Consider the following 9,295-nt stretch of genomic DNA (forward strand, 5'->3'; position numbering starts at 1 on the left):
AACAAACACAACTTTAATTTGCAGATGCCAAGACTCTAGGGGAACAGAACATCCACAGGATGCAAAGGTAAGATGCAGGAAGACAAGTGACCAGCAATAAGCAATATCCTATTTAATCAATACATTCTTGCATTGGAGATAAAAATAAATTCATATATCCTAGATAAGCAAATATCCTATTCCATCTATACATTCTTGCATCAACACATTTTTTTAGTCTGCAATGGAGATGAAAATAAATTAAAATTTCCAAGAAAATATATACAATCACCAATATTAATGTCACGAACCTCATACAGTTTGTCTGCAAGGAGAAGGATACTGCAATAAGCTTTCGTGGCACCTCAATTGCAAATGAAGTTTGTCAATCACGTAACCTGGTGTCAAAATCTCGGTTATATGCAGGAAGCGCTAGGCGTTGAGCCATACAATCCCCAGCAAGGGATGACATTTCTTCGGATTACAAAAGACCCAACTTTTCACAAACCAAAAAGTCAGATCTCTTCTTCTCTTGAGAGACACCAAATATACAGCTGATTGTAAAGTGATTCTGTTCTCCTCTTATTACTTCTACTTTAAATCAGTAAACCCAAGTTATTTAAAATGACAACACATGATTGAAACAAAGTAAAAGGTTGCTTTGTTTCGGGACGGGTTATGAGCAGTGTGATTCTTTGCCTGGTTATGAGCAGCGTGGTTCTAAGACACATGGGAAAAATAAAGTAAAACACAACATCCAATTTCACTAACAAGCACAAATATTAGCCACATTTACTCACAATCAGCCCTATGTATCTCAGATTTCTTTAGCCTTGTATTTCCTTCTCAGAGAGGTAACACTACATATTTCTTGCCCTGGTAGGCAGGGTATCAGGCAGAAATTTGTTCTAGTCTCTATACCTAATACTTTACTACCATGATTAAACTGCAATGAAATAGATAAACATGCAGGAAAACACAGCATATTCCAACTTTACAACTTCAGTAGTGTTAAATGATGAGGTGAAATTAGAGCCAAATAAGAAGCACGCCATTAACAAAAGTAATATTAAGATTTAATTATGTAAACATGTAGATCGTACATTCAAACATAGAGAACTACTACTGCTAGAACATATAAATATAGATAAAGTTGAAAGACAGCGTGAAATTAAAAAAACCCTAATTAGTAAATCTTAACCCTAACCCCCAAAATGATTTATTTGATCATATCATATTCGTCCTGCGACATGGAGACCAACAATAGTAACCAAAGTAACGACTGTAGCACCAGCAGTAACTAACATAAAATTCTCAAGATGTGAGATTGCTTTGAGTTCAGATTTCTGGCTTTCAATGCGCTCTTCCCAAAAAGCAGAACCATGTTTCTTTTTCCTATTCCTTCTTACCACCACCTTCTTATCATTTCCATTTCAGAGAGGAGTAACAAAAGAGATGCCCTAGATCAATATATGACCTGATTGAAAGAACCCAAATTTGATCGGCTGAGAAGACGAATAGAATGGAATGAATAAAGAAAGAGAGGGGTGGGGTGGATGACTGGTTATACGGCCGGTTCCCATGTTGGGGTGGGGGGCAAACCTAAACATATGCCATGCCAGGTGGCTTGCCAAACTTGCTGCACTCATCTTGGCATTATTTCTTTTATCAGACCCAGTCTACAATGAATTTGAAGCTATTTCTTTTGTGACATATTTTTCTTATAAAGTTCTACACTCCCACCAAAAATGAGTGCATTCCGAGATGTATAAGTAGTTAGGAATGAATCCCACGACTTTGTTATTATCCCTTTGCTCTCTCTAACGAAAAACCAGGGCAAAAAAAAGCTTAACTTAGACCGCCGCTCTGCTCAGATCGGCTCCTTAGGAGCAGATCATTCAATACCCTCTCCTCCTTTATCCTTTCTGCTTCTATTTTTGTAATTTTTTCTTGTTTCTTTAGTTTTTTCTTTTGAGTTAATAGGTTTGTGATTCCTGCGTTTTCAAGATTTATCTTGATGTATATTTGTCTGGTTCGGTGCAAGTATGATTCTCTATATAATGAAGATGAAAACACCGGAAGTACCAAAATACACCACTAACTTTTTTGTAGGAAAGTTATATGGACAAACTCAACACAACTCCGAGAGCTAAACTCAATCAAAGATAAGTGTTTAGAGTTATATCTCTCTCTTTTGCGATTAGAACGTTTAGATAAATTAATCTGTGAACCTAATCACACAGAGAGTACTTGAACGGTACCAAATACCAATGTTCAAATATCAACCGAGACATAATCACTAGCAGTTTAATTTCCACCGTTAGGTGAGTATTCCTTCTCTAACGGTTATTTTTCTATCGTTATAAATTCGTGAAGTCCAAACATAAATTTTACACCAAATTTTTTATAGAATTCTTTTTTTTGTTTATATCTAAGAAATCAAATGGTAGAATTTGAAAGCTAACTAGATCAAGCAATCCAACTTGATATTTCTAGAGTGGTGCTTGAAGCCGTTATTAGCAAGATATGAGACAGTTATAAAAAACTAGGTTTAAAAATAAAGAAGTATACGAGTTTTGAATATTAACCAAATAAAACCTACACCTAAGCAAAGGCAAAGAAGAGTTCAAGGAAAGGAAAATTCGAAGGCAAAGAAGAAGATAAACGAACAAAACATGTTCATGAATCGGAAGTTATGTGAAAAAAATAAGATAAACAAGGTGAAGAGCGTTGTTCCTGATTTTATTTTGGGGATCCAATGACATAGTTAGAATGACATTATCTTGACATCTTGGCATTATTTCTTTTATCAAACCCAGCCGACAACGAATTTGAAGCTATTTCTTTTGTGACACGTTTTTCTTATAAAGCTCTACACTCCCACCAAAAATGAGTGCATTCCGAGATGTATAAGTAGTTAGGAATGAATCCTACGACTTTGTTATTATCCCTTTGCTCTCTCTAACGAAAAACCGGGGAAAAAAAAAACTTAACTTAGACCGCCGCTCTGCTCAGATCGGCTCCTTAGGAGCAGATCATTCAATACCCTCTCCTCCTTTATCCTTTATTCTTCTATTTTTGTAATTTTTTCTTGTTTCTTTAGTTTTTTCTTTTGATTTAATAGGTTTGTGATTCCTGCGTTTTCAAGATTTATCTTGGTGTATATTTGTGTGGTTCGGTGCAAGTATGATTCTCCATATAATGAAGATGAAAACACTGGAAGTACCAAAATACACCACTAACTTTTTTGTAGGAAAGCTGTATGGACAAACTCAACACAACTCCGAGAGCTAAACTCAGTCAAAGATAAGTGTTAAGAGTTATATCTCTCTCTTTTGCGATTAGAACGTTTAGATAAATTAATCTGTGAACCTAATCACACAGAGAGTACTTGAACGGTACCAAATACCAATGTTCAAGTATCAATCGAGACATAATCACTAGCAGTTTAATTTCCATCGTTAGGTGAGTATTCTATCTCTAACGGTTATTTTTCTATCTCTATAAATTCGTGAAATCCAAACATAAATTTTACACCAAAAGTTTTACACAATTTTTTTTGTTTATATCTAAGAAATCAAATGGAAGAATTTGAAAGATAACCAGATTTAGCAACCCAACTTGATATTTCTAGAGCGGTGCTTGAAGCCGTTATTGGCAAGATATGAGACAATTTAAAAAAAGGTTTAAAAACAAAGAAGTCTACAGGTTTTGAATATTAACCAAATAAAACCTGCACCTAAGAAAAGGAGAAGAAGAGTTCAAGGCAAGGAAAATTCGAAGGCAAAGAAGAAGATAAACGAACGAAACATGTTCATGAGCGCATCGATTGGAAGTTATGTGAAACAGATAAGATAAACATATCTTTTCCTGCAATGTCCTTATGTCGTTGTTGTTTGGTCAGGTGTTTCACAATATCTTCTTGCAGCTGCTAATGCTTATGGAGATATTAGAAAATGGATACAATCTTGGAAAGATCATACTTCATTAGTTTTTACAGTAAGGAATGATCTCTTAAATCTAGTTGTGATAACCATGTGGTTTATTTGGAAAAGTAGATGCCTGCAGTTATTTGAAACAAAGTTTCAGCCTCCAGAAGTTCTCATACAACAGATTTTATCATTCTTCTATGATCACCATACTTGCATTCATAATAATTCTAGTAATTCATATCATAGTAGAACTAATATAGGCACATGTCTTAATATTTGTTGGAGGCCTCCTTTATATGCATGATTGAAAGTTAATTTTGATGTCTCCATTCTTCCAGGTTCTACCTATGCTGGGTTTTTTCTTTTGGTTCGAAATAATTTAGGAGAGTTCATGGAATCCATAGCCTGGACAAGACAGGTTAGAGATGTGAGCAGGCGGAAGTCTTAGCTCTGCAAATGGTTCTAAAATGGATTCAAGGTAAATGCTTAACACAAATTCAGGTGGAAGGTGATAATAATACTGTTATGGAAGCTGTTCAAAATAACAAGGGCGAGACTTTAAGATGGAAGGATCAACATCTTATGAACGAATGTATTAGTATGTTTAAGGGAATACCGCAGATTAATGTAAGATATGTTAATAAACAATGTAATGGGTTAACTGAAACCTTAGCTAAGTTTGCCCGATCTTGTAATCAGTCGTGGGTCTTGGTTCCTCCAAGTGTTATTCTTAATCATCTGCTTAAGGATAAACTTATTGGATTGGATTCTAGCTCTACTGCTGATAGCTATTTTACTCAGCTATCTTTGAAGGTTGTTTGCTTTGAGTGTTTGAAGTTTGTTTGTTTTGTTTCAATGTAAGATAGGTGTGTCTTGTGAGTGTTGAGATATGTTATGTGTTAAGGACTTGTATCTATTAGAGAATTGATCGGTTGAGCCCACCAAGCATTGGTATGCCAAGTTTGGTTATCATATTTTAGTGAATCAAAACTCATGTTAAGAGTCGCTTGATTACGTACTAGAGTTAACTTCGTATAGGTTATTAAGAAAGTATTAGGATATGAGACATTACAAGTATTGCGAAGACTTGAAAATGTGAAGAAGCAAGGAGATACAACGACAACAATCATCCTTCCACTTGAGGTTAGTGATATTTGACTTGACCTGTTTCATTCCCTAACGTATTTTTCAAGTCGTGCATATTGAAAACATAACTGCGAAGCATATTTGAACTCTAGATAGACATAGTATTAAGGAATACAATACGAGGTTTATTGTTTAACCATTAAACTTTGTAGATAAGACATCGCCATAACCATTTGAATGCTATTGTGATTATGTATGGGTATGAGGTGAGGATTTCATCATAGGGAACAATGTTTACATATGTTCTAAGGAAGTAAGTTCATAAACTTTTTTGTGAACCGAAAAGGAAATTTCCAGGTGTTATTGGTTTTGTTATTCATTGTGTATCTTATGAACAACCAATATGTGTGATTGAGTATAACCGCTCACAACTTGTCTGTGTTCTTGGTAGAACTATTCACAAAGGCCTGACTTATGTATTCGTATGACTTTTATTAGTGAAACCGATCTTAAGTAATCACCTGAGATGGTATGATCGGGTTTGTGTTATGTATGACCAAATTTGGGAAAGGGGAACCGATCCTAGTAAGAGGTGCAATGCATCACAAAGGGGAACCGATCCTTGTATGGGGTGCAGCAAGGTGAACACACTTTAATTAAAGTTGGTGTGATTGAACACACATTTAATCTTAAAGAAAATCTAGACTGTTAATGTCAGTCTTAGAAACAATCACGACCACACAACTTGGCTGCATGATTTGAAAAACATAGCTTACTCCTAGAGGGACCAGGCGATCACCGTAGCAACCGCCAGCGGGCCCACCAGTCCTCTAGTTGATCGACCCCCATGTTCCTCATTCACGAGCACTTCAAACGTTGACCCAAACGTGAGTGACTGTGATGCGTAAAAACCAAGCTCGAACGAGCCAAGACCGTAAAAAACGGTCTCAAAAGATATCATACCCGTCCAACTTCGCCAACCTAGTTGGACGGCTTAGATCTTCCCTCAAACGATCAAACAGGTACGCATGTGATCACCAGCGGCTCACCTCCATCACTGGACGGTCGAACTGCACACGACAATCCAGGAGCACGCCAAACCGCTTTCCTAAAGTAGGGCGATCGTACATTCTTTTGAATAAGCGGCATTACACAACTGCCGCAAATCAATCATGGCCGACCATCTTCTCCAGCCTAGTCGGATGGCCTAGATCGAAATTCAAACAGCCAACGAGGTGCTACCATGTTCACCATCGACCCAGGTGGTCGAAGTTGGAGGTACCTTGATGAAGGACTTGATGGAAAGACCTGGTGGACACCGATCCACTGTGGAAGTTATGAATCCCGTCCAAGAATTGATGCATGCATGTTGTATGATCTGGAAGCTATAGAAACCTCATACGATGTCGGAATTCGATAATTGACCCCAACTTTTGAAAATAATAGACTGAGTTATCATATGAGAAAAGAATCACTCAATTTGGATTTGTATAGGTCAGCCAACGAAGCGTGCGCATTTGTAATTTATAATCCCGTACAAATTTTTCAGATTTCGTAGACCTGATGGTAAAGGCCATATCTTACAGCTCGTATGTCCGATTGGTACCCCCTTTTGGTATGTTGTACAAGAGACATAGAAGAACATCTTTTCTTGAGGAAGTATTATCTCATTCCTCACTTATTGGTACGTATTTGTAAACCCATGGGTTGAAGTATGTTGTATCTCATTTGTAGAGGTGATGAGAACTTATTGTAGAAGACTTGGGAATGTGCCTTCCTGTTGTGCAAGCTTCCGAAAGACTTTCATGTGAACATATTTCATGTCCACACACCCTGATATGAATCATTACTGCTTGGAGAAGTCCAATCCATCGAGTAACACTTCAAAAAATGAATAGTTGATGAAGCTGGTCATGAGGATGTTGCCCCTGAGACCGTCGTTGATGCTGGATCATGATATAATTTTATCCAGAAATGCTTGTTGATTCCGATAGTATGGTCGGAGTTGCTCCAGAGACCGAAAAGGCTAGGTCCATGATTATCGGTATAGTCTTTACTCCTTCATCCAGTGAGCCTTTACATTCATGAACTAATTGATGAGTTGAGCGTCCCTAAGATAAGGGTGTAGGGTTTAACCCAAATTCTCCCGAAACTTTACTGTGAAGTGCCTTGTCAGGGAATCGATGTTGTTGCGGTAGATAGCAGCGGCAGTTTCCATGGTGGAGAGAGAAAGTTCCTCAGTCGTGCATGGGCTTGCGATGTAGAGAGACCCGTTGATGAAGCTTCATGGAATCACGTCAGGTCGCAATAACTTGTTACGTGGATAACATTTATCGAAATAGAATTTATTTCTCCAATAAGATCAAGTCCCCGGTGTATGTTGAAGGAGTTTGTGCCATCGATGGATGAATGATGTTGCATCTGCTTCAGAAGTCCTATCATGGGATAATGGAGACTTATAGATTGTAGTTCAGTTGCACTTTGATCGTTCTATTGTTGAATAAGTGTGTCATCGTCGAGATATTTGTGCTGAAGCCAGATGCACCATTATCGAAGGTATACTCTTTGATTGGGAGTAAAATTTGAAGGCTTCTTAGATGCTTGAGCGTTGAAGCGTACATTCCTTAAGCATCGAATGTCTTAGGGGTTTGATCATCTCGGCCTTGGAGTATCTTCTGTTGATTCAACATCCCTTTCGTTGCGGTAGTGAGATTCAACACTTGTGCAGACATCGGATATTTCTGATTTTGTGGAACACATGGACTTGTAGGTGAAACATCCAAAGTGTTCTTTGCCATGTTTGGACATCATCTCAGTAATAAATGTTTCGGTTCTTGATTCATAGAAACGTCAGATTCAACCACTTGGTAAAATACTAATGCGGTGAAGCTATCATTCATAGCGTCTTGCGAAGTTTCTATCAGAATTGAGTCCCCATGCTAGGATGGCATGTGAGGAAATAAATGACATAGACATGGAATGAGACTTTCCTGAGTGTGGAACCTCTTGATGAATGTCTATGCATCTTTTGCAGGTTCTTGTTTCAACCTCGTCAAAGTTTGAAATTCCTCCAAGTACTCTGATGATGGAATGTCCGTCAAATCTTTTGGATCATAACTTTCTTCGTTGGAAAGATGTGCGACCAAAGGCGCTTCCTCAGTACCCATGTTTTCAGCGTGGATCCACGCTCGTCTGAAGGACATGTCATATCCTGGATCTTCCTGATTATGTGAAACTTGGTTTCTGTCCAGGTTAAACTTATGTTCACTTTGAGAGTGATGTATCCATAAGTATTTCCGAGCATTCCTTCAAGGTTTCTGATTGAGATGGGAGCATGAATAGCTTCTTATCGAGTGATGCCTGTGGATCCGATGGTTTTCAGTGGAATGTTGTTGATGGCGGTGCCAGCATCGATCAACGTTCTTCCAAATTCGTTTCTTCTAAGATTGACTGTGGTAAGCAGTCCACAGTCGTACATCTCTTGGTCTGTGGCTGGAGGATCAAGAAGTATTTCCATAATGAACTTCTTGACACGATGTGGTTCAGTGATGTGAACATGTATCTCCTTTGTTCCTTTGACAGATAGAGCAATTCACGTTCGATGAAGGACTAAAATGCCTCTTTGATAGGTTGTTCAGACAGTGTAAAGGTTATGATTGGGAGAGGATTCTTGTGTACTCCTTCAATCCCCAGTTAAAGCTATTGTGGATCAACCTTCTCTTTGAAAATGTGCTTCAAAATATTGCAGTTGCTTGTTATATGATTGATGAATCTATAAAGGTGACAGTACCTGGGATTCTCCATTTCTTCTTCAGTTGACTCTCTCCTGATGAACGACAATTTTGTTACACCATCTTGAAACCAAACTTCCAGTAACTCGATCACTCCTTCATGAGAAAAGAGAAGTTTGATTCTGTCTAATCATTTCCACGTTCATTGAAGTCGGGTCAAGGTTTGTGCATTTTAAGATTGGTTATCTTTCTTTGGTCCTTTCAGAGGAGCTGGAGAAGCGTGCTTGCGTTGTGACTCAGCTTTCAACTTTCTCCCTTCTACAGCAACAGTTGTGGAAGGTTTGAGGTTGTACTGTTTGTTGATCAAACGTCTGATACCTCGAGTCTCTTGCGGCTCTTCATCTTTGTAGTTTTTCTCTTTCCAGTAAAGCGGGTGCAATAGTTGCCAATCTCTTCGCCGCTTCATGAAGCTCTGAGAAGGTATGGAAACGAAGATTTTACAATAAAGCTCTGTAGACCGGGATCATGTCGTTGATACACAAGTCTACTAGTTGTTTCTCCGTAACA

This window comes from Papaver somniferum, unplaced genomic scaffold (genome assembly GCF_003573695.1).
Source record: "Papaver somniferum cultivar HN1 unplaced genomic scaffold, ASM357369v1 unplaced-scaffold_81, whole genome shotgun sequence".
NCBI lineage: Eukaryota > Viridiplantae > Streptophyta > Magnoliopsida > Ranunculales > Papaveraceae > Papaver > Papaver somniferum.